General features: G+C 36.1%; 1 protein-coding gene across 1 annotated transcript in view; it reads right to left on the bottom strand.

The window, feature by feature from the left end:
• LOC126767623 (probable serine/threonine-protein kinase yakA) overlaps positions 1–27,536 on the bottom strand; it is a 256,576-nt gene that overhangs the window by 129,306 nt on the left and 99,734 nt on the right. The window lies entirely within an intron of this gene.

Genomic DNA, 27,536 nt, shown 5'->3' with positions numbered 1-27,536 from the left:
GATGATTTTTTCTCACCTATAAATATTTTTTTAACAGTTTAAGCTCGAATTTTGGTCAAAAATATACTTTTTTTAGAAACTGGCATTTTGTGAAAAAAACAATATTTTCCTTATTATTTCGATTAATTATTGGATTTAACACTACTTTAACGAAAACTGTTTGGTCTTTTAATTTCAGAGAATCCAGTGGTCACCGCTAAACGTCTTTTTTGAGAGAAGCTCCCTGAGATCAGCTGTAGGTTCTTTCCAAATAAATATTTTTACTAATACTAAGTCTTAAAATAAAGTTAAAAAATACCGTAATATATGAACAAATTTTTTGATCAATAAATTTTAAAGTTTTCTTAGAAAAAAATTTGGAAAATTCGCTTTTTTCCGGCCTTCTAATGGTATATAACTCCTTAATAATGACCTGAAAGCAAGGAGCAAGAGAAGTTCTACAAAAATTTTACAAAATTCAAAAATTTTTCACACAACTCTCAAATTCCAAATCTCTTAAAATCGATCTATTTCGCTGTTATATGTGTGAATTCCGAAGTTCTCTCTAATAAAATTCATCCATTTACCCCTTGTGTAGTGAACTCTTTACTTTCCAACATTTACAAACTGTAAATACATGATATATTCCTTAAACATGCAAAGCAATGAGAATACACGCGCATAATCAACAACAACAATATTTACATATTCACAAACACACACGCACTTGCAGCCACAAGAAATACCATTAACACGCGCTAAATCGCCACGCGGGGCAAACAAAGCGACCCAACGAAATGCGGAGAGACGAAATTGCACTCGTTCTATTATTATAAACACGTACAAAAACAAAAGCAAAAACATTGCAGAGTAAACAAGAAACGGATCAAAATAAATGCAAACCGCCGCAGCAAATATACTACAATAAGCAGGCACACACGCGCACAAACATATAGACGTACTCGCAAATTCATTTGACCATTCGCTGCTGCGAAGCTAAAAACAAAAAAACAAACAAATATGCAAAGCCAAAATTGGCCAAACAAGTCACGTGCTGCACGACGATACACAAAAACACATATATATATACATATATAGTGCGTGTACCCAGCACGAAAATGCTAATTGCCTTCGGTTCGCGACATTTTTAATAGTGGCGAATCAAACAAGCAACTGGCATAAATAAAGTACACAAATGGATGTAGAATGGAGAGAGCTTACACCACCTTATTGAGGTATCTACGAATTTCCTACGATTCGCTAAATATTAAAGAGTAGCGAATCGAACAAACAACTGGTATAATTTAGAAAGCTCATTAGATAGAATGGAGCGATATAGGAAGAGGTAATAAGGTGAGTTATCAGATATCTAAGCATTTTTTTTTACCTTGTTTTATTTTCTGAATTTTTGTGCGTACTGAATAAAATAAGCAACTGGCATAAATTAGAAAAAACTGGCATAAACAAATTAAGATGCAATAGAGAGTTATAGGCAGAGGTACTAATATGAGTTGTGAGATATCTAAGTACCTTCTTCAATTTTTTAAATTTTGGAGCATACGGAATGGAATAAAAAACTGGCATAAATTGGAAAGACTGGCATAAACACATTGATGAAAGAGGCGTAAAAACAATTAAAAATACATATAGTTTTTTCTAATTTTCAATCTTTGGAGAGTACGGAATCGAACAAGCAACTGGTATAATTTAGAAAGCATGGCATATTCAAATAAAGATAGAATAGAGAGATATAGGAAGAGCTAATAATATGAGTTATCAGATATCCGAGTATTTTCTTTAATTTTTTTAAATTCCGGAGCATTAAGAATGGAATAAAAAACTGGCATAAATTAAAAAGGCTGGCATAATCAAATAAAGATAGAATAGAGAGATATAGGAAGAGCTAATAATATGAGTTATCAGATATTCGAGTATTTTCTTTATTTTTTTTTAAATTTGGCGCGACTTAATTGCATAAACAACTGGCATAAATGTAGGAGACTGGCATAAACACATTAATGAAAGAGGTGTAACCACAGTTAACCATATCTATAGTTTTTTTTTCCAAATTTTCAATTTCTGGAGAGTAAGGAATCGAACAAACATGTGGTATAAATGCCATTGACTTGTCAATAACTTTGCTATAAAGTTCACTTTTCCCACGGGGATATTTCATTACATTATTTTCTTTGTTTGGATGTCTACATCTATAGTGTGTATATATGTTTACATGGGTATGTCCATAAGAATTTCTGTTGCGTTGCCAACTCGCACTTGAAGCGAAAATAATTGTGTGTCTACACGGATTACGTGGATAAACCTACAATGGAATGTACGAGCTAAAAACGAAAAATGTCGAACACGATGTGTGTACGCGAAATAAGCAGCTTAAGGGAAATTCATACCTTAAGGCATATTATAATAATGTTTTAATTTAAGATATGCATTAAATATTAAAATCATGGCATTCATTTTTCATTCACACATTGCTGGAATTGCAATTCGGATTAATCGGCAAAACCGCTGCTTAATTTGAAGAAGGTCGGATCTTCTAAAATGGTTTACCAAATAAATTTTCGGAGATTTTTTGTGAAAATTATATATTTTTCATTTATCAAAATATCTCCTATTACACCAAGCTTCCAATTGTACACATATGTACAAGTTAGCGGAACAAAAAATTCGCTAGGTGACCCCAACACCGCACTCTAATGCCAATTCTCGACGCTTGTTGCACACAATGCCGCGAGTTATTGTTTGTTGGCGACTACATTGTGATGGTGTTGTTAAAAGGCTAGCTACGAAAGTGCATGGAAAACATATTTATATTTATTTTATCTTTCCTTTTCCATTTCTCTTTTTATCACCCAAACGAAATTGACTTTGCAGCAAGGCAATCGTCTAGGCGCTATTGTTGGATTTAGATTACCTGTTGTGTGCCAGACAACAAGTCAATGAACGTTAATGCATTTGCGGCCTTCATTGTTGTTGTTGTCACCAACAACAAACGCCAATTGGCTTTCCCGAGGACAATTTATGATTGCGCCAAGCCGGAGAGTGCGGAGTAATTTGCATGCAAAAGCGAAATGCCAATTTGGTGGACTAAACTGACGGTCTAGGCTTGGATGTATATAATAGTATATGTATATATGATGTGTATGTCTGTTTATATGTATGTGTGTTGGAAATTCAAGTGAGCGCTTAGAATGAAAGTAGACTGACCGAAAATAAGCACACAAGGAAGTTGCGAGCGAAACAAATATATTTCGCTATATACATAAATGATTTGGAGAAGTAAGCAACAGTCTACGCGAGGCGACAAGCTAATTTAGCTGTTATTTGTTGGGTCGCATTGGGCCCTATGTCAAAAGTGAGTACTTAGCATATTATTTGCAAGCTTTGTTCATTATGTGAAAATGTATGGGTTTGTGTTGTCATGAAATTGAAAATATAAAAAGAAGAATATACATGTGCGAGTATGTTAGGATTGTCTTTTATGTTTACAGTTTTAACAGTCATTAACTTTCTTAAACTCTACAGGGTGTATTAAGTTTGCAGCGAAGTTAGTAACACGTTGGAGAGCCCTTAAGGCATATAGCACACAAAAATGATCAAAGATACTGCCTCAGTTTTTGAGATATCGATCTGAATTTTTGTACACATCATTTGCTCCCCAAGCAGCTGCTCATTTGACAAAACCGCGGATATTGAACCAATATAGCATATCACTGCCATACAAACTGATCGTTCGAAATCAAGTCTTTGTATGGACAACTTTTTCATTTGATAAGATATCTGCACGAAATTTGGCACATATTATTATCCAGGACAGCGGTGTGATATCCAAAGAAATTATTCAGATCGGACCAATATAGCATACAGCTGCCATACAAACTGATTGTTCGGAATCAAGTCCTTGTATGGAAAACTTTTTATTTGAGAAAGAAATCTTCACCAAATTTGGCATATATTATTGCCTACTACAGCGGTGTGATATCCAAATAAATTATTCAGATCGGACCAATATAGCATATCGCTGCCATACAAACTGATTGTTCGGAATCAAGTCTTTGTATGGACAACTTTTTCATTTGACAAGATATCTGCACGAAATTTGGCATATATTATTATCCATGACAGCGGTGCAATCTGCGATAGAAACTATTTAGATCGTGCCAATATAGCATATCGCTGCCATACAAACTTATCAATCAAATTCAGGTTCTTGTATGGAAAACTTTTTATTCGAGAAAGGAATCTTCAACGAATTTGGCATATATTATTGCCTAGTACAGCGGTGTGATATCCAAAGAAATTATTCAGATCGGACCAATATAGCATACAGCTGCCATACAAACTGATTGTTCGGAATCAAGTCTTTGTATGGAAAACTTTTTCATTTGACAAGATATCTGCACGAAATTTTGCATATATTATTATCCAGGACAGCGTTGCAATCTGTAAGAAAAATTGTTATGATCAAGCCAATGTAGCATAGCTGAGTTTCTTGCATGGAAAACTTTTTCATTTGACATGGTATCTTCAAATGATTCCGCATAGATTTTCATCCAATCAACGCAACAATCTCCAAACAAATTGTTTAGATCGGCCAACTATAACATTAAGTGGTAACTTGTGTTTATTGCTTTTTAACACATTCTAGTTTGTTAAGACACTAAGCGGCAGCTTCTGCTTTTAAGGACCACCCTTATGTACACATTTACCTACACAATCAATTACATAATTATTTCACGATAAAATATATTTCCTAAAAGCAATTAATTTGCAAAGTTCGGCACATAAGATATATGTATATGAAGCTGCTGTTATCGTAGATACTCAATTTATTCAAATAATAGCTGAAATTGACAGCAAAATCTGCAGCATTACTCAAACATAATTTATTTATAATAATTTATATGCTTAATTCTAATTAATACTTGCTGAATGGATGTATATTAAGTACTTATGTGACACTTTGAACCGCTAAGTGCGGTACTCCATTAACTAAAACTCAAATAATTGCTTGGCGGACACGCCTTTGCGAAACGAATACATGTGCATTAATCAAATCAGTACTGTCTTAAAACAAATTGTTACTAAATTTATGGCGATTACTATGTAATTAAACTGTAATTATGGCACTTACAGCAGTGGCTCTTTGCAAAAAGCAGCACTTGTATGTATGTATGTGTGTGAGGGCAAATATTTGCAAAGTCGAACACAATATGGTTGGCTTACACTTATTAGATTGCATGTGTGTGTGCGTTTGTGTATTAGTGATTCATAAATAACATAATTGTCAATTCCACTTCAATAAGCCTGTTCGTTTCAACAAAGCCTACTTCAATGCTCTAAATATTGCAGGATTACATGAAAGTATTTGCTTAAGCACCGTTGTGCACAAAGTTCCTGGTAACAAATATACAACAACATGTATATATATGTGTGAAATCGATATATGTAAGTACTTGTGACGTAGTGCAAGTGTCAATTTAAACACTTATGAGTATTTAGGTGTGCATATCTGCCAGATTTACAGTAGTAATTCGAAATATATTCAATTTTGTTTAATAAAAATAGTCCAATGCATATGTAAGCCAACATGCCCAGTAGGGAAATACACTTGTAAAAATTTTCGTCGATTTTAGTGCACTTTCATTTTTGGTTACGTTCAAGCATTATCTTTGAGAGCAATAGACGGATTCAACATTGCAAAACCCGAAAAGGGGCCGGTTAAATATATGTAAAAAAAAATATAAATAAATTTGCCAAATTTGCTCTAGTGCCAGCACCTTATAGAACAGAGCTGCTGCTTTGAAAAATTTTATCGGTGAAAAAATTATAGTAAGGCATAGCAGAGATATAAGTACCTACTTTGTGATGGTGTAAAACAAAATAAAGTTTAGCTTTCTCTATTGATATCAGAAGAAAAAGTAAATATTTTTAATCAAAAAAAATTAATGTTAGTTTTATAACAAATAAGGAAGGGCTAAGTTCGGGTGTCACCGAACATTTTATACTCTCGCACGATAAAGTGATAATCGAGATTTCATTATCAGTCATTTACATATTTTTCAAATACCGTATTTGTGTAAAGTTTTATTCCGCTATCATTATTGGTTCCTAACGTATATATTATACAGAGAAGGCATCAGATGGAATTCAAAATAGCGTTATATTAGAAGAAGGCGTGGTTGTAAACCGATTTCACCCATATTTTGTAAATGTCATCAGGGTGTTAAGAAAATATTACATACCGAATTTCATTGAAATCGGTAGAGTAGTTCCCGAGATATGGTATTTGATCCATAAGTGGGCGACGCCACGTTCATTTTCAATTTTTAAAAAAAGCTTGGGTGCAGCTTCCTTCTGCCATTTCTTCCGTAAAATTTAGTGTTTCTGACGTTTTTTGTTAGTCGGTTAACACACTTTTAGTGATTTTCAACATAACCTTTGTATGGGAGGTGACCGAGGTTATTATCCGATTTCTTTCATTTTGAACTGTATATGGAAATGCCTGAAGGAAACGACTCTATAGAGTTTGGTTGACATAGCTATAGTAGTTTCCGAGATATGTACACAAAACTTAGTAGGGGCGGGGCCACGCCCACTTTTCCAAAAAAATTACGTCCAAATATGCCCCTCTCTAATGCGATCCTTTGTGCCGAATTTCACTTTAATATCTTTATTTATGGCATAGTTATGACACTTTATAGGTTTTCGGTTTTCGCCATTTTGTGGGCGTGGCAGTTGGCCGATTTTGCCCATATTCGTACTTAACCTTCTTATGGAGCCAAGAAATACGCGTACCAAGTTTTATCATGATATCTCAATTTTTACTCAAGTTACAGCTCGCACGGACGGACGGACAGACGGACAGACAGACATCCTGATTTTAACTCTACTCGTCACCCTGATCACTTTGATATATATAACCCTATATCTGACTCTTTTAGTTTTAGGACTTACAAACAACTGTTATGTGAAAAAACTATAATACTCTCCTTAGCAACTTTGTTGCGAGAGTATAAAAATTTTGCTAAGCTGGTAGAACCGTCCTTAATTGCTACATATGCCAAATATGAGTGCAACATGTCAACCAGTTTGTTTACAGCAGCTGCTTAAGTCGGTATATCTCAGTAGTGACTAGCGATTTTTACTGTTGATAAATATATCGATCAAAAAATTTCTCTCAAATTTTGTATTTCTCACCAAGTTTCGTTGCGAATGTTGGAAAAGGCTTACGGTGATTCAGTTTTATCAAAACCACAAGCCTACGAGTGGTACAAAGCCTTCAAAGACGATCGAGAGATCACCTTCGACTTCTTCAAACTGAGAGATACATTAAAAAAGGGATGGATATGGTGCTTGAAAATCGTCAGGCAAATGTTAGAGAGATGGTATGAGAGCTCGACAACTCTCGCGGGAGCTTTCTAATGATTTTTGTAGATATTTTGAGTATGAAAAGCGATCTTGCTCGACTCGTCCCGATAAAGCTGATTTTTTTTTGAAAACGAGTACCGTTAAACAGGTCTCTTTGGATACGCTTGATCGTGCAAATTCCGAATCAACATTCATGGAAAGCATTATAACTGCCGTTGAGGCACAGGATTACGAGTTTGACATGCAAGCAAATCAACAATCATTGAAATGGAGGGAAAAAAACGAGCAGAAACCAAAAAACCACACTAAAGCCCCTAAAAATCAAGGTTTCTCAAGGTTTGTTCAAGGTTTTTTCCGATATTCGTGGTTTGATACATCATGAGTTTGAGCCGGAGAGAAAGACGGTCAGTAAGGAGTTTTATTTGGCCGTATTGAGACGTTTGCGTGAGAACATCTGTCGAAATCGGCCGGAAATGTGAAAGAACAATTCATGGAGCCACCATTGTGACCGTATTTAAAGCCAAAAACGCAATGAATACCAACGATCAACCACAGTATTCACCAGATTCGGCTCCGTGTGATTTTTTCTTGTTCCCCAAACTAAAGAAGCTGAAGGAGGAGAGGACTGGAAAAATCCTCAATTTATGTATGCAAGTGAGCAAAATTGCCATATCTGGATTGCGAAGATTCCTCCAGGCTATCTTGCAAACAAAAAAAAAACAAGTAACGGTTTGGTGCTATTTAAATGCTTAAAGCATTATTGTTCTACATTTTCACAAAACTGTAGATGTATAGCTAACATTGCTGTCGGAGGTAGACGGTACCTTTTTGCTTTAATTTTTAAATTTCAATGTCGATATCAAGCATATAAGAGCTACGTTGTTCCAAAAAGACGAATCTTAACGAAAAGTGGACCTGCCACGTACCTAGCGATACGTCAAATATGTGGCCTCTTCTGATAAATCAGCTACCACTAACCAGATGGAAACCAACAATTGGTTTTTAGTTGGTAATAAAATGAGTCATGCTTGAAAAATTTAATTCACATGTTGTCGAGATCCACTTCTGCCAATTACGCCAATAAAAAGTTGATTATCATCGATCTATATCACTCTCTATTAGGGACCGATGATTCCATCAGACCAAAAACCACACCAAACTGTCAATTTCGATGAATAATGGTTGTTCATGAATAATTTGTGGATTTTCTTCGCACTTGGATATCATCCTATAGGAAAATACTGTAGTATGTGCACCACTAAAAAAATATCTTAACAACTGCTGAGTATGTGTTTGAACAACCCCCCAGCTCATATATTGTATTACGGCCATAATAATGCTTGACGACATGCAGGACCTGCAGGCGTATAACATTTTTGAATTTAGTGTGTTAGTAAATAACCACATTTTAAGTTACCTTTACCCAAAACTGTTAACGTATGAAAATTTATGAGAATTTAGGCGCAAAGAGAAAAGAAGGAACACAATTTAAAATTGTTGTGTCAGCAAAAGTAAAGTTTAATAAAAAAAATGTCTCCTTATTTTTGTTGTAAAGAAAATCGTGTCGACCACAGTTAACATTAAGGCTAAAACAAGGAAAAACGTTAACTTCGGCTGCACCGAAGCTAATATACACTTCACAGGTGCATTTCTTTTAGTAACTATGTGTTCAGTTTGTATGGAATCTATATGCTACAGTATTCCGATCTGAACAATTTTTTCGGAAATTATGTTAGTACCTTAAGCAGTAATCTACGTCGAATTTCGTGAAGATATCACGTCAAATGTGAAAGTTTTCCATACAAGAACTTGATTCCGATCGTTCAGTTTGTATGGCAGCTATCTGATATAGTAAGCGGATCTGAACAATTTCTTTCGATATTACATAATTTCTATGAACAATAACTCATACTAAATTTCGTGAAGATATATGATCAAATGAGGAAGTTTCCCATGCAAGCTTTTGATTCCGATCATTCAACTTGTATGGCAGCTATGTGCTGTAGTTAACCGATATGAACAATTTTTTCAGAGATTACATTGTTGCTTTAGGAAATAATCTGCACCAAATTTGGTGAATATATCTTGTCAAATGCACAAGTTTTATATACAAGAACTTGATCCCGATCGTTCAGTTTGTATGGCAGCTATATGCTAAAGTTAACCAATCTGAACAATTTCTTCGTATATTACATTATTATCTTAGAAAATAACATGTGCCAACTTTTGTGAAGATACATTGTCAAATGTGAAAGTTTTCCATACAAGAACTTGATCCCGATCGTTCAGTTTGTATGGCAGCTATATGTAATAGTGATCCGATATCGGCAGTTCCGACAAATGAGCAGCTTCTTGAAGAGAAAATGACATTTGCAAAATTTTAAAACGATATCTTAAAAACTGAGGGACTAGTTCGTATATATACGGAGACAGACGGACATGGCTAAATCGACTCAGTTCAACATACTGATCATTTATATGTATATACTGTATATGTTTATACTTTATAGGATCTCCGACTCTTCCTTCTGGGTGTTACAAACTTCGTGACAAACTTAATATACCCTGTTCAGGGTATTATAATGATTTATGCGGGCAACTATATGGAAATTATAATTTGATTTTTTGTGAAGAATTTCATAGCAAACAAAAATTTTAAGATTTAAATATTTTATCATTTTTTTAGTAAATTAAAAATATTTACTTTTTACTAAATAATTCAACAATTCAATATTGAAACTAAAAATTGTTAATTAATATAGAAAAAGTGTAATAATTTCCAAATGCAATAATTGATTAAAAAATAATTTCACTGCATTTAGCACAAAACCTGAACTTTCCCTACATATTTTACCAACAACGCCTGCAGCTATGCTACGATTTTCTGCTGCTTACTTTTTGCCAGGCGATAATTCTTTTCAATGTCAGCAGTAAAGCCGTAGGTAATGATTATTGCCAAGTCAATGGTTCGCATAATTGGCATTGGCAGTAACGTGCAATATGCGTAAATAACAGCACACACACACACACATAGGCGCACTTAACAATCACCGAAACTCTCTCAGGCGATTTGTCACTAATTGTCATTGCCAATATGCGTAAGCAAGCGCTCGAGAATGCATGTACATATGTATATACACACCCACACACACGCATACACTTATATACAAAAATCATGAGCTAGTGTGTGTCTGCTGCTGAGGCGTAAACCTGTTTTGTTGCTCGAAGGTGTGCAATATACCAAAAGCAGTGGCCGTTGTTTACCACCAACCACGCTTTCCTTGCAGGCAGCAACGATGTGCGCGTGTGTGTGTATGTGTGAACACATACAAATATTGTCGTGCTTGCGGCACACCACTGCTTATACGATAAATCACGTGACATATAGCAGTAGCACGGTCGTTGTCGGCAAATATGTGGCATAATTTCGGGCGGCAAAGCAAGCGCACAAAGGAAGTGCGGCGCGATAAGCACCATTTCAGCGTACATGTGTGTGCCTGTGTCGAAAGCAGCAGTTTCCAGCCACAAGTAAGGCAGCAGCCGCCATATCGACCGGCAGTTAAGGTTACTGCCGCAAGGCAAGGCAGGCGCTGTGCGATAAACGAGGCGGATGGCGACACCACAAATCCAACAACAACAAATTCGTTGCAAAGCATCGTTGACACGGTTCACAAACATGTGGCAGCACTGGCTATGTTGCATGCTATTTCTACCTTTATGGTGGTTGTGCAATTTTTTCTTGTGGTTTGGCCATAGCCTTGCATCGCTATATCGTTATTGTTGGTGTTGGCTTTACACATAACGATAGTGTTCACCAAATTCTGCTGTCACTGTTCAACGACAATTACACACATTGGTCCGTTAACAATTTCGTCCAAAGGAATTCGAATCAACGCATACAACAAGCGCTCGTGTCTTCCGAATATCTATGTGTGTGTGTATGTTTGAGCACATATATGTAGGTATGTCAGAATGCACTTACACTTACGAGCGCAAGGGCGCATTGTCTAGAGATTTTCAGGCATAATTCATCCTCCATTGCACGTGAAATCGGCAGGCAATTGTTGCCGCCACCAACACTTAGACACACACTTGCTGCGAGCAATTTGCGTTAAGTTGATTTACATGATTTGCTGCACTTGAATTCAGCGCTTGTTAAGATTAATAGAATTGCCGCAGCTAAGTTGTGAAGCATACATGGAGGATATATGAAAGATATACGAGTATTCTATACTGGTCCGATATGAAAATTTTATTCGAAGATTGGACAATAAACCAGACGAAGTTTCGCGAAGATAACTCGTCAAATGAAAAAGTTTTCCGTTCATGAACTGGATCTTGTTAGTATCAGTGCGCCTAAATGTAGGCAATATTTCTTATTTTTGATCATTTGAGATTTGAAAATATACAGTCTTATTTCTCAAAAAAATCAACCGTTTACTTTGGGATTAAAGTGAAACTAAAGGCAACCATAAGCCATGTTATCCGCAGCTCCTTTCTCATATGCTTCCATTTATAAATAATATATGTAATTCTTGAATATTTGTTTTTTTTTATTTTTTTGGTTTATTTACTATTATTTTACTTGCAATATATCAGAAACTAAAGGCACATTTTATAAATTTAAGAACTATAATAGAATTGATTATAGTCATTTGAGACTAATCAATATATTCTTGAATAACATAATCTGCTAAAAATATTCTTAACACTATTTAAACTCAATTTGGAAGGTCCAAAATATAAGTTTAAGTGTCCATACTGTTGTCCAGTAGATTTATTGTCAGTAAGTTTTCATGAATAGAAAGTCTATCTAAGTATCTCCGACAGATTTTGCTGATTTCGTCTGTAACAAAAGGTACATTCAAGTCTTTGTTGATTTCAAAGTTGCTTATACTTATACCAAGAAAATGCTTCTTAAAGTCTTATATTGATATCTTTGGAGGATTTCAATGTTGGATGTGACATACTGGTTTGGGGTTTGACTTGTAGAGTTGAACTTTATTTTCAAGATCGCGGGGTTAAAAGCCAGGAAATTTGTTTTATTCTAAATTTGCGCTGCTTCCATTTATTTTTTATGGGTAGGTAGGTAGGAGTGCCGCCCTATCGGGCTCAATTAACACTTGATGTGCCATTTTGATGCACTGTTCGTAGAACCTCCTGTATCTGCTATTACGTTTCACATTCTCTTTCAAACCATTTTGAGGTTTCGATGAAACTACTTATGTCCGATATGCTTTTAGTGGAAATCCATTCAAGGTTTGGTGCTAGATGGATTTCAAGTGTTTTGTGTCGTTGTGTTTTTTTATGGGAGTCTTGCAAGTGAATATTCTGTGCAAATAAAGACCTAGGTATAATACAGTTTCGCTTTCAGGTATTGTGTCATTCAATTCTTTAGCCATTTTGCGAAAAGCGACTATTTATTTTTTGATAAATGCGTACACTTTAAGGCCTTAAAAATATTATTGAATATGTAGAATAGAATTTTCCTTTAACTTTGTCAGTAGAAATTACGATTAACACTTAAAATTTTAACACTAGCCTTACTGTAGAATTATTATTATCATGAGTCGATTTTAATATGATTTATCTTATTTGTGGTCGTTCAGCTGAAAGCATATTGAGATTTGTATTGCACTTAATGTCATTCAACTTATAGCACCAGTGGACAAACCCGCAAGTGCATTGCTACGAAGATTGTTAACAGACTCTGGGAAACCGGACACATTAAACTTCTACTGCATATCTGATAACTTAGATCACTGCAACGCGCAGCCTACTCCTAGTGGCGCACATTCCTCTGAGAAATGAGGGTGGATTGGAGTCACTAGGGAAGATGTTTTTCACGGATGGATCGAAGCTCAAGGGTAAGGTTTAAGGGCGAATTTTTTATCGGGATTTCTCAATCAAACATTGTTTCAGACTTGGCATACCACTGTAATGTCTTTCAAGCTGAGTGGCAGCCATCCAGGTAGCAGCAGATGTACTTTTCCGAAGTGCTGCGTGAGGCCTTAAGCACTCTGACAGTGAGCTCAAAGCTAGTCAAGGAGTGCATGATTTGCTCAATGGCAGCATCAAGCTACTTCCATATTAAATTCCTCTTAATACTTGGCCACAGTGGAATAGTCGAAAACTGTAAAGCCGATAACTTTTCAAGAAAAGATACCGTTACCCAAATTTTATTAGAATGGGCCTCGCGTTAGCTCAGCAAGCTTTAGTTAATAACCAGCATTTGTGTGCTTGGGATAGTCTTCTGAAGCTGAGTGAAACTGATACCATTGAATGCTGATCCATTGAACGGGCTCTTAGCAAAGTTCATATCACTGCGATGCGACTAAAGATTTTGGAAGATACACCTCTTGTCTAAGTAGCAAGAAGGCAAATGTGGTGGAAACAGACATTTTCTCCTCCACTGTTTGGCTTTCATTCACTTTCTGCCCGGCGAATTGGCTGGAACAGAAGATGGCCACTTCAATAAATTTGTGGCAAGCTCTAGGCGCTTTGTGGATATGCAATGGTCTGTTTGATTCACATTTAGGAGTTCTGGCCATCACAATGGACAAGCGGCTCTACCACTCTATACAAGTGGGATTATTTGTGGCATCACGAACAAACAGCTTATTTACCTAACTTAACCTAACCTTAATCTTGTGTCTGTTCTTATCTGTCGCCATATAAATTAGCATAATTTGATTGCTAACTGAACTATTCGGCAGATTTCATTTTAAAATGTTATCAATACTCATAACAGTTTTATGATATTTTAAAAATTTTACGGCATACAAGAAAAAAAGAAATGTTTATATCAAAAAATATTTATAAAAATTAAAAAAAAAATTCTTAACGCCAGTGCAAATTTGCCATGGGCTTTTAAGCACTTTCTTGGAATAAAAATATTATTCCACTTGCATTTCTTATTACATTTATGAAAATATATCTTATAAAGCATATATATGACTACTATTGCCCCAGCAGCTTGACACAGATATAACTGTGTATGTGTATATGTGTGTGTTTGTATCTTAGGCGCATCAGCAATGATGCAAATGGTTACGGAAGCCTCAATTCCATCTAATTACGCATCTAATATGATGTTATAGAGCAAAGTTTAGCAACAACAAGATGTTTTCACGCATACAACGCAAAATCAAATACACACACACATACATAAATACAAGTCAACAATTCACAACTGTGTAACGGTGACGCCACATTGAAAGGCAAATTTGTGCACACAGTTATTTTCTGTTTGTATAACCAAAGCGTATGGGTGTATGTATATGTACATACATATATACATATTAGGGTGGGTAAAAAAAAATTTTTTTTTTTTCGAAAATCCATGAATTTGTATTTCTAACGCGAAGGTCCTCCACCTTAAAGTTTTTTCTTATATATATGTACATACATTAGGGTGGATAAAAAAAAAATTTCGAAAATCCATTCAAGTATGCATTCTTATTTCTAATGCGAAGAAGATCTTTACAGTTTTTCTTTTATATATACATTGGGGTGAGCCCAAATTTTTTTTTTAAGTTCTCATTTTGTACAAATATAATATGTCTTAGACACCTTTACGAAAATCCATCCAAGTATGAGTTCTTAATTCCAACGCGAAGACCCTCTGCCTTACAGTCTTTTTTTGTTTTCAGACAGAAAAATCATATCTTGTTTCCAACAACTTGAGAAAAAAATCCGTAGATTTTGTATGGAGTGCTCTACATAAAACTCTACTTAACTGTTTTAAAGATATTAACGGTTGAAGTTTGATTATTTTAAGGCAACAATTATTTTTTTATGAGTTTTACAAATCAATGAAAAAAATCATTATAAATCTGAAAACTTATAGATTTTCGAGAAATTGATTGCTCTAGAAAATTATTTTTTCAAGTAATTGGAAACGAGATATGCATTTTGATAACTGATAATACGAAGAAAAAAAGAAAAAGTGTTACAATTAAGATATCACACTTGGAGAGGCTCTTTAAGAGGTGTCTAAGAACCTCTTTTTCAGAGTACAAAGCAAAAAAAAATATTTTTTTTGACCCACCTTAGAGTATATCTAACCTTAAATATCTGCCGCAATATAAATTACCATAATTTGAAAGCTAGTTGAATTATTCGACAGATATCATTTCATAAAAAGGAATTATTTATACCAAAAAATATTTATTAAAAAAAGAAATTGTAAAAAAAAAAAAATAATAAAAAAAATTTCTGAAAGTATTATACATACCAAAAAATATTTATTAAAAATAAAAAAAAAGAAGTAAAAAATATTTTTGTTTTTAACCACCCTAGTGTAAACATATATGGCGAACATGCGTCGGTTCATTACAAATGCACAATATTTGTTTTGCCCACACAAGCATTGCTCGCTGCTCTTTGCTGCGCGCACATTCGGTTCAATGTGTTGGCTGAGGTTTACGTCGCATTAACAGCTTCCTGGAAGCAGGATATGAGCACATTAATGACGTAGCACAAGCAACAACTGCCTAAGTATGTGTAAACGCCCACAAAAAGGTACACATACATATGCAGCAAATACCTAGAAGCAACCAAAGTGCATCTGTGTGCCTGTGAATGCCAACAAATGTACCTGCATGTGTATGCGTGTGTGTTTACACACTTTCGCCAAAGGACATTCAACTCGAAATGTTGTTGGCAACATGTTCACTTCAAGCAACGAGCAGTCAAAGTAAGTCTACATTGCCTCACACAAACACACGCACGCACACAAATGCAAACTGACACAACTGCTTGTATTTGTGTTGTTGCAATTGTGGTTGCGGCTACATACGTTATGCTGTTGTTGCAATGCCAATTTGCCACTATAATTTGCGCTTCGGTTGGCGCCGCAGGCAACAAGCAACGGCTCGCTGCCGACCAGAGCAACAGCATATATTGCTTGATGTAGCCCAGCAGCTACAGCGGCACATACACACCTGACTTACTAATACATATACATCTGCCGTTATAAAATATACTTTTGCATATTTTGCAGCAATACATAAAATTAAAGTAGGCGTTGAAAGCGTTAACGGCATTTTTGTTGCAGATTTCCGCATATTTTGTGCGGCAGTTCATCAACAGCGCTATGCCGCCTTAAAATATGCAACACTTTTTCACACTTTCATCGTTATGTTCACTGTTAATGAATATTTGCCAGACAAAGTGCAACTCCGGTTCGTTGTCGCTTCATGCAACAAAGTTGCAATGTCACCGGTACAGATTTATTTAGCTCGACTGACGCTCAATTTGAAAGCTTGCAAAATAAAATTGCTCTCTCTTGTCATTGCTGTCGTTGTTGCTGTAGATTTTATGCAAATGACAGTTTTGATTTTGAATTTTTAATGAACGCAGCCATTTGCCCCTCAGCATGCTGACATTTTATGCATTCTAAGAGTGACTATCGTGACACGTTGCTTCCGTTGCCACCCCTAACCAGCCCGTAACCTCAAATCCATAGTTGAGGCACTCTGTTGATCCGTGCTACAGTTTTGACCAGCAGTCATTTATTAAGTTGCTGCGTTGTTGCTCCGTACACTATTTGGCTCTGCGGCACGTATTTACACACACACATAAATATATATATGTATACATATACACATTGTTGCAAGTATTTGCATATTCACAAATACTCCTTGCACTTTACAGTATATATAATGTGTATGTGTGTTCGTGTGCGTGTGCTCGTCAGCATGCTCGTGAGCTGACACTTTTGCTTACTCTGCCGGTTGTTGACAATTTCGCAAATTAAGTTGCAAACTTTTGTGCATTTTGCACTGCAGCTACAGCTGGGGCATGCAACAGCCGACAATTTATTGCGCACAAATTGCTGACGGAAATGATTTGAGGAAATTATTTGAATGACATTTGCGATTACGTCTCAGTATTTGCGGAAATTTCGATGTAAATTAAAACCAAAATATTTCTCGTTTAAAATAAATTAAATTAGAATAAACCAAATAACCAAAATTCATATTTGTGCAAATGTTTAGTTAGATATTAGAAGCAATTAAGATTAAAATGGCACTGCTTCCGAAAATTATCCATACTTGTTCTAAAAGATATTAGTTATACCAGGTTGTTCAATAAGTTTGGTCATTTGATAAGAAAAACACAATTTTATGATTCAAAATTCATTATATTATTGGGTATAAGCTCCCTGCACACTTGCTCCAACGGTCCTCCAATCTGTGAATCCCATACCTGAAGGAAGGTCTACAAAATACGCTTCAACAGAAGTTATGACCTCTTCATTTGATGAAAAACGCTTGCCACATATAAATTTTTCGAGTTCTGGAAACAAATGGAAATCGCTGAGGGCCAAATCTAGTGAATACGGTGGATGCTCTAACAATTCGAACTTTAATTTATAGATTTTAGTCATTGTCAAAATGCTCTTATGACACGGTGCACTGTCCTGATGGAAAAGGATTTATTCTTCCGAAAACCGGGCATTTTTCACGAATTTTTCCTTCAACTGGTCCAAAATAATATTATAATATTATATAATATATAATAATAATATTCAAAATTAATTATTTTACAAGTTTGCAAGTAATCCACAAACAAAATTCCTCTCACAAAAAAACTTCTTAACCTTCTTGGCCGATTTCCGGACACGAACTCATTGCGAGGCCGAACAACCAGGTTCACAGCACTCTTTAGCCTCTTGTTTTGATTTAGGATCATGGTGATAGACCCAAGTCTCATTCATAGTGATGAATCGACGCACAAAATCCACTTTATCCTTTTAAAAATGTTACAAATGTTGCTGAGAAAGTCGCATTTGAATGTCTTTTTGTTCTATTGTTCGCGAATGCGCCACCCATTGTGCACATCCCTTTCTAAAACCCAAAATTTCACTTAAAATATGACTCACACTACCTAATGAGACGTGTAGAGCCTCTACTAAATCTCTCTCAATCAATCGACGATCTTCCAAAACCATATACTATATTTTGGCTATGATTTCAGGTGTTGATGCGCTTTTTGGACGTGGATTATCTTGTGTTTGTGTTGTTGACAGTAACCAAAAATATTCATCTCGACCAAAAATGGGGATTAGGTTACGAACATTTTAGCGCGATTTTTTTTACAGACATCTACGTATTAACTAAGCAACAGAGCAACGATGAAATTAATTCAATATTTACCGATGAATCTCTTTCAAGTACCAGTGTTTATCGAAGGTATGGTAAATGCAATCCAGGCCGTATATCACTCCAAGACAACTTTCGTTAAGGTCACCCAAAACCAGTTGTTGTTCTGGAAACTATTGGTGCTTTGCGCAAACTAATACCACAAGATCGTCATGTGAACTATCGTGATGTTAAACCAACTATAGGGAATAGTGGGACTAGCACACATTCAATCTTGTATGAAGATTTGACTGTAAAAGAAATTTTTACATGTTGGATCCCACACAAATTGACAAAAGGCTCTCGTCGATTGGTCGAAAAAAATGTAAAGAAACATGTGACAGCAGTGCTTTGAAACAGGTCAATGACATCGTGACAGGTGACACTTCGACTGAAACTACCGCATTTTTGAGCAGTCAAAATATCAATTTGATGAATCATCCACCGTCCTGGTTTGGCAACGACTTGCTTATTTACACCCTATTTTTCGATTTTGTTCTTTAATTCCGAAATACAAAAGGCAACTCTCATATACGCAATAATTTTCTAGCAATAACGGCTGTTTAAAATAAAAAAGTAAAATGTCAAAATATAGGTTAGGTTGCTACAATTAAATATACATATCAATTGTGTTATATATCTGCCTCTCCACCCACATTTTGGATAATATGATAGCAAAACTACCGCTTGCTGCTGATTGAGAGAGACCATAAACTCGAAGCAATCATTTTTTTCTTTGTGAAAACTGGGTTTAATTTCAAAACTTTGATTTTCGGCATCCGAAAATGTATCCAACTTCTGCGACTCAGATCATGTGAAAGCGCTAATCTCATACCGCTGAGTTAAATTGTTTTTTCGAGAACGTGAGTGTATATGCTGACAGTCTTTGTTCAGAGCATTACACTTGTAAAATACAGCGTCTACTAAGAGGGATGGCGTGATTTTGACAACTTGTTGTTTGCTTACAGATCCTTGTCAAATTATGTCAGTGTATTCAGTAAGGTTTGCCATTTCATCAAACGTTTTTCGTTGGTACAATGCTTGGAAATTGTCCCAGATTATTACGCAAATTCACGTTCTCAAACAGACGCTGAAAATCGAAAAAGGCAATTGTATTCCCAACAACTGACCGGTTAATGTGGTTTGTAATACGACGATATCATCGGTCCCTATTTCATTCGAAATGAAGCAGGAAATGCCATCAATAGCGAGCTTTATAACACGATGTTGACCGACTTTTTTCCCGGAGTTTGATGAAATTGACACCGACGACCTCAATTTCCCACAAGAATGTGCGTCGTCTCATGTTTCATATCTAAACATTGTCATTGATTATTACACTAGTATTGAACCGCGACCCTAGATCTATTGGGCCCAATTGAGCTTATAGAGTTTGGCGGCTCGTTAATTTCCATAAATGGCCCAGTCAAATGGCTACCGAGAGCATGTGATTTAACGCCTCTAGATTACACTAGTTTACAGTCATACCCCACAGACCGGTTAGCACAACAGTCGCAAATTTTTCCTTCTGATTTGTTGGTTTCTCTGCGGTATGTTAAAGCAAATATTTACGCCAATCAACCAACAACGCTCGAGGAGCTCGAAAACAACATTCAACGCAATATAGCCGAAATTCCAGCCGAAATGCTGCATCGGAAATTGGCGTAAAGAGTTGGAGATATGCAAACGGAGCCATTTGCCATTTTGCTGACATTTTGATCAAATTATAAATGACATACAATTACGAGGGCTGCTGTATATATTCTGACATCTGACATTCCCATTGGAAAGTTTGACATTTTTTAGCATAACATCACTCAGAACGTTTTGTCATTTAATCGTGAATTGTTTTATTTACAGGGAATTAAAAAATTCATCTCGACCAAAAAATGGAATTAACTCGTGAACATTTTCGTGCGATCATTTTTCACAACTTTCGACGTGGATTATCACGACAAGAGTGCATCGATGAACTAAAATCTTTGTATGGCTATGAAGCACCATCCTATAGCACTGTAAAAAACTGGTACAACGAATTCAATCGTGGCCGACGCTCGCTCAAAGACGAATTCCGTGAAGGTCGTCCAAAAACAGCCGTTGTGCCAGAAAACATCGATGCCGTACGTGAACTGATAATGCAAGACCGTCATATAACATACCTTCAGATAGAGGCATGCCTATGCATTTCTCCCACCAGCATACATTCGAGATTGCATGAACACCTGGCCGTAAAAAAGGTTTGTTCTCGTTGGATCCCGCACAATTTGACAATCGCTCAAAAAAAGGCTCGTGTGGATTGGTGTACAGAAATGCTGAAAAAATACGATCGCGGTGCTTCAAAAGACGTTTATAAGATCGTCACAGGTGACGAATCATGGATCTATGCGTATGAGCCCGAAACAAAACAGCAATCGACAAAAAATAAAAAAAAAAAAAAAAAAAAACATTTTCGTTGATAAATATGCCTATTTACATTATTAGGCCAGAAATATATATAGCAACCTACGTATCTGCATAACAAAAAAAAACACAAGGTATTTCGACCAAATTTTAGTGTTTTACTTCATTTTAACTGCACGCCGTTCTTATCGGCAGATCCTTTTGAAGAACAGAGAAACTTTCGAAGCTTTTCGGTCAGCTGAGTACTAAAAGCCAAGAGAAGTGAAAATCATTTCAAGAATCAAAGTCCATTTCGAGATTACGCTGAAAAAATTATATAACTTATAACAGCCTTTGTGAGAAAAGAAAGCCTGGGCTGTATTTGATTACTGATCTAAAGAGACTGTGAAAATATAGCGCTCCATATTATATATTAGCAAATTAAACAGAAAGCGAATTGATTTAGAGACACTTTTTGATTGTACTTTCGGCATCGAAACGACAACGTCAAACAACGCTCAAACCAATCAACCATTCTGCTTACTGAAATCATATTCCACAGTGTGTTTTCCACATCACTTCATTTTATCAGCCACATATTATAAATTATTTAATTAGACGCTTTAAAATTTCATTACAATAATTATTATAAGTTTTTTGCCCACACGTCACGCCAACTTGAATTACATAATTATACTAATATTATACTTTCAAGAGCAAAGCAAGTAATAAGTAAGAAACCGACTAAAAGCACACGATACAAAAAACCTAACAACGAAATGTTCATGCTTGAGTGCCACGTGAGCCGCCAAAAAAGTGCACCAAAAACCACACAAACATGAGGCTACACTTTAATACACAACAACAAGTGGGAAACTTGGAAAGAAACAAGTGGGGTATAATATATATTTACATGCCTTCATGTGTACATGTGTATGTATGGAAAAATCAAATCAAAGATAAAAACATTGAAAAGTGAATTAAATGTTACATAAAAGCGAAAAAGCGGCGAATAATGAAGTGCTTGTACGTACAATTGTATATCCATATATATCTGTCTGTATGTCTGTTTGTCTGTATGTATGTCAGCGTGTATTAGGCTGGTAATTAAATACGTAATGTGCAACGGTTTGAATTAACTGCCGTAATTGTCGAGGCTGTTGTAGGCGTGCTTTTGATTTAGTTGTTGTCTGTTGTCTGTTGACTGTTGGTAAATAGAGTGCTTTTTGCGGCGGTGTTGGTAAGTCGTAATGCAGAGTGATTTTCAAGTTCAAGTTCAAGCTGCATGTGAAACGAGTACATGCAATTGATAGTAAAAATTGCGGTAAAACAAATCAAGAAAATATATATAATAATATAATAATACGATAAATAACAAAAAATATGAGTAATAATTCATATATCTGCTATTTTCAAGAGGAACTAATAAATATATTTAAATGCAAGCAAAGTGTAGAAAAATATTTCAAATGTGGATTTTTCCACACTAATCTATATAGAATAACTGAGAAAGGAAAAGTTGCGCATATTTGAATCCGTTTGAGATTTTTTTTATTCACTCAACCTTATTGAACCCAAAAAACATATTAAACACTTAAACTCTTACAAGAGGGCAAAATGTAAAATACGTAGGTTACCTTATATGTTTCGGAATTTGGCAATCCTATTGTTGCAAACTGGAAACTCATAACTTTCTCGTAAAGTTTGACTTTTTTGATGATATACACAGAATCTTTTGACAAACGAGAGCTATATGTGTTGTTTACAGTAACTTAAAATGTTCATCTCGACCAAAAAATTAACTTTTGTATTAATAGTTTTGGCGAGCTTGTTTTTCACAACATTCTTCGTGGATTAACTCAGCAGCAGTGCTTCGATTAACTTAATACAAGTTTTGGCAATGAATGCTCCACCCATGAGCGGTATTTATTGATGGTATGGTGAATTCTGTCGAAATTTTAGGACCCTCCAAGACAATTTTTGGCAAGTTTAACAGAAAAAGTATTGATGCTGTGCACTGACTGATATTGCAAGATCGGTCATGTGACCCATGGCGAGATAGGGGCAACTACATGCATATGTTGGACCAGCATGCGTTCAATAATGCATGAACATTTGACTCTAAAAATAAAGGTTTCATTTTCGATCTAAAAGTCAATCGCTGCAAAACAGGCTCGTGTAGACTGGTTGAAAGAAATGTAACAAAAAATACTATAGGGATGCTTCGAAGTTTGACCGAAAGCGAACAGCAGTCGACTGCATTAGTATTTCAAGATGAGCCGAATTCAACAAACGTTGTTCGCACACGAATCACTTCCAAAGCAAATAGTTGCCTGCTTTTTGGAACAATTGGATATATCGCAATCATACCACTAGAATAACGCTGAATAGAAAATTCTGAGTGCCAGTTGCAAGAAGTCAGTAAAAGCAGAAGACGGATCACACTTCACCACGACCATGCGAGCTCTCACACAACGACTGAAACATCAGCATTTTTTTTACACTCAAGATATCGATTTGCTGAGTCATCCAGAGTCATCCACCATATAATCCCGACTTGGCATCGAATAATTCTTTCTATTCCTGTATGTAAAAATTAAATTAAGCGTTCAAGGTTTGTCGACACCTGACGTGGCGGTTGATGCGTTCAGAATACATGTTTTGGAGATACCTCAACTATGCATCGACATTTGGATTTATCGCACGCAAAGTGTGTAGATCTTAAAGGAGAAGATTTTTAAAAAACCATAAAGCTATTTTCTTTGATTAACTTCTTGTTCTCCAAATGCGAAATATAAAAGGCAACCCTCGTATCTAGTCTTACGCTCTTCCCATCGCAATTATACAATAACTACTTCTTCATAGTCCGATCAGGAAATCCAAACCACGAAAACTTAACTTCACACACAAATTTTGATGTGACACTTTCTCTATAAGTATTGCTTTCCAAATGCTCTATTCTATGAGAGTTGCATAACTCTGAAAATTTCAGTGAACAGAGAATTTTTTAACAAGACCGAAAGTGTGGTCAAATGCGTAGTGTAGTCAAGCCTTACGGGGTGTTCAACAAGTACTTAAAATCACGATCCGTTACCGACATTATCAAGCAGTATCTTCACGTTTCTCGGTTACTGTCGGAATTTCAACCGAATCGTCAACGTAATTTTGTTTTGATCCCAAGCAGATGCCCCGACGCGGATTGTAGATAAATTGATAAATAACAATATTGGTCGGTGGTTGCTTTCTTCTTTTTGTATGGAAATCGCATAGTGGAATCTAAAACCGCTTGGACAGCGAGATCAAAGACCGCTGGAAATTGACCGTCAAAAACTAATTTTTGATGCGACATAGAGATGCCTCGAAACCCTCTACTACGAAGAACAACGCCAAAAGCCCAACATCTCACACTAGCAGACCACCGATTGAAAGTTAACGAGATATCTAGAATATTAGACTACTCGAAGGACCACGCGAATCATATCCCACCTGAAATACTGGTAATGAGAAAGCTGTCGGAATCACGTAACTGCAACGTAGTGAATAGTTACAACATAGGGTTGCATCTAAACTGTCGACCAACAGCATTTCAAAGAATCAATAATAAAAAGTTTAAGAAAAACTGAAGATGGACTATACCCATAATGGGTATAAACAAGTATCAAGTCTTATTTTTTGCATCTCAAGCTTCTACGCCAAAGTTACCAATTTATTAAAGCGCTGGCAATTTTTCGTCACTGAGAGTTCTTCGTTGGCGATTTTCTCAATTACCATGCAATAATGATGCGCCACAATAAAAAATAACAACTGACTTTGATTGTAAAACAATGAAAAAAAAAAGAAAGAAACAACTTTATAACAACAACTACAGGAACTAACAATGGTAAGTAAAGAAATTTAAGATCGAGAGAAAGTCGACGACAAATGCTAGAGTCACCTTTTGACCCACTTTCCTTGATGTGCTTAATGTGCATAATGATCTCCTCAACTGTCCGTCCCACCGGCCGATTCACAAATGATAGACGCTGTCACGTTGCAACCACAAATGCAGAAACCGCACAGCAGCACAGCTGCCACAAATATCACATATCGCCGAAGTCGGCCCGATGTGTGCGTAAGTATGCACATAAGTAAGTAGGCAAGTGCTTAAGTGAAGATCAATAGAAGCGCATCATCTTTCCGGCGACGAGAAAATCGAAACCGCAAACAAATGAATGAGAAGATCACAACAACAAAGTAAAACAACAGTGAAATGTGAAAACAACAAAAACTTATTTGAATAATGTCATGTTGTTGTTGTAGCACGATCGGCTGCCATAGCAATGACAAGAGAATAAGCGCTGCATTAAGAAGCAGCAGCAGCTGCAGCAGAAGCATACGCGGCGACAAGCGACGACAAATCAATCGCATAAACATCACATCACTGCCACATTTGGAAGACATTTGATCACGCGACGTTGACTCGACGGCCGCAACAGCGACAGCGGAAGTGACAGCGCGGGCAAATCACCAAATCGAATGAAGATAAATGGCTAGTGAAAAGTAGATTTCCAACGGATTACGGTAATGTAAAGAAAAACAACAACAACGAAAACAAAAAGCTGGAAGTGCATTGGGAACTCGTACAACGGTACAATTACGGCGCGGTGGCAAACAGCTGTTGTACTCGCTTGTCAGCAAACATGCAGCCATACTATTTTGTGGCATTTATTGCGCTGACTACTTGCAACATTTTATGTCAAATGGTGAAAATTGAGCTGCCAACACGTACAGCGGGCAAAGAGAACGCCGAAGACGAAGGGTGTCCCTTGTGTTCGACTGTAGCAACGCCGCTAAGTGGCGCAGTCAATTTGCGACGCTGTGTCATTTATTGCACGGTTGCCTAGCTGCGCTTTGCATGCACTTGCTGCCACAAATTGTTGCTGCCACAAACGCGCTACATTTTTTGCCGTTATTTTTTTTTTTTGGTAAAGGTGCTGCTTTTTCTCCAACTTCTTTGGTGTGAAAAAAATTTATGGTCGCTTTGCTGCTGCTGCTTCGCTTTCTGCTGCGCTGGCTTCGTGTGCCAACATGCAACATTCGTTCTCACATTTATTTATGCAACAATTACACATCTGTATTGCCGGCATTAAGCGAAAGAGTGATTGCTTTTTTATTGGGCGAAAATGTTTGCGGCATGTTTTGGCATTAGAAATGCTTAAATTGCCATGTAGTGGAGGGTATATATTGTGATGCATGTGTTCGGGGTAATTGCTGTGAAATGGTGTGGAGACGAAGTAGTGTTGCTGGAAGATATTTCTCATGATTACATGCAAGCAGCAAAAATTTAAAGTTGTGGTCCACCGTTGAATATGAGATGTGTTCAAAATATAACGGCAATTTTGTTTTTTATAAAAAAATTAATTAATTTGTTTATATTAATTAATGCTGTAGCCCTCAAAATAGTTTTCTTTCAACATTTTGCACTTAGGTACATATATCAGGGCTTCTTCCAGTCTTTGAAACACTTGTCAAAATCGATTTTTCACATAGCCTTTAGCTTTTTCAGCGATTTTCATCTTGTAAAACGACGGCCCCTGAAAGTTCTCTTTATTTTCGAAAATAGGAAAAAGCCACATGGAGCCATGTTTCGCGAATATGGCTGGGACATCGCGGCCGTATTGTTTTAGGCCAAGAATTCACGTACAAATTACTGGATTCATTTCTTTAAGAAGCGAAAATCGCCAAACTCATAAAAAAGTCTAACCTTAACGACAAAGTAAGCAATGAATACAGCTGAAATTTTTATCGTACCTCAGAGGCTTGTATAGGCAATAAAAAAATTAACAATTGGGCCTTCCAAACCGGCAAATTTTATATTTTAAAATTCCCGCTTTTAGGAGCGATGTAGGAGATAATAATGAACAGAGAGTCATTGTTTGATTAATGAGAGCGCCTTCGAATTTTCACTTCTCAGTGAAGTAACAACAGCAACGAGAGAATTTGGCAACAAATTTCCTTTATTAAAAAACAATGCTACAACAAAACTTCCGTTGATTCCTTTTATGACTGATCAGCACTTTGTTGGTGCAAATTTACCGTGGAAGTACTGAGAGGGTGGGCATTGCGCACTGTTGGCGACGCAGGCGGCGAACGTATTGAATTTCTCCGATCTACAGCACAAACTTAGCAATAAAATGTCTTTTTAGATTTAAGCAAAACATCTGCATTAGCCTGTGATAAATTGACACAGGCATTTGTGACAGCTGATCTTAGGCTGAGCAGGATCCACTCTTAGACCACAAACACACGGCCTTAAAACAAAATAGAATTTTAATTACATAGCAAGGTCGTCTCACTGTAACAACTGAATACGGTTTTGTTATATATGTTAAGTTATGTTTTGTTATGCTATGTTATGTTATGTTATGTTATGTTATGTTATGTTATGTTATGTTATGTTATGTTATGTTATGTTATGTTATGTTATGTTATGTTATGTTATGTTATGTTATGTTATGTCATGTTATGTTACGTTATGTTATGTTATGTTATGTTATGTTATGTTATGTTATGTTATGTTATGTTATGTTATGATATGTTATGTTAAGTTATGTTATGTTATCTTATGTTGTGTTATGTTATGTTGTGATATGTTATGTCAGGTTA

Source organism: Bactrocera neohumeralis, chromosome 2, assembly GCF_024586455.1.
Source record: "Bactrocera neohumeralis isolate Rockhampton chromosome 2, APGP_CSIRO_Bneo_wtdbg2-racon-allhic-juicebox.fasta_v2, whole genome shotgun sequence".
NCBI lineage: Eukaryota > Metazoa > Arthropoda > Insecta > Diptera > Tephritidae > Bactrocera > Bactrocera neohumeralis.
The sequence above is the reverse complement of the archived record's forward strand: the minus strand, read 5'-3'. Positions and strand labels throughout refer to the sequence as shown.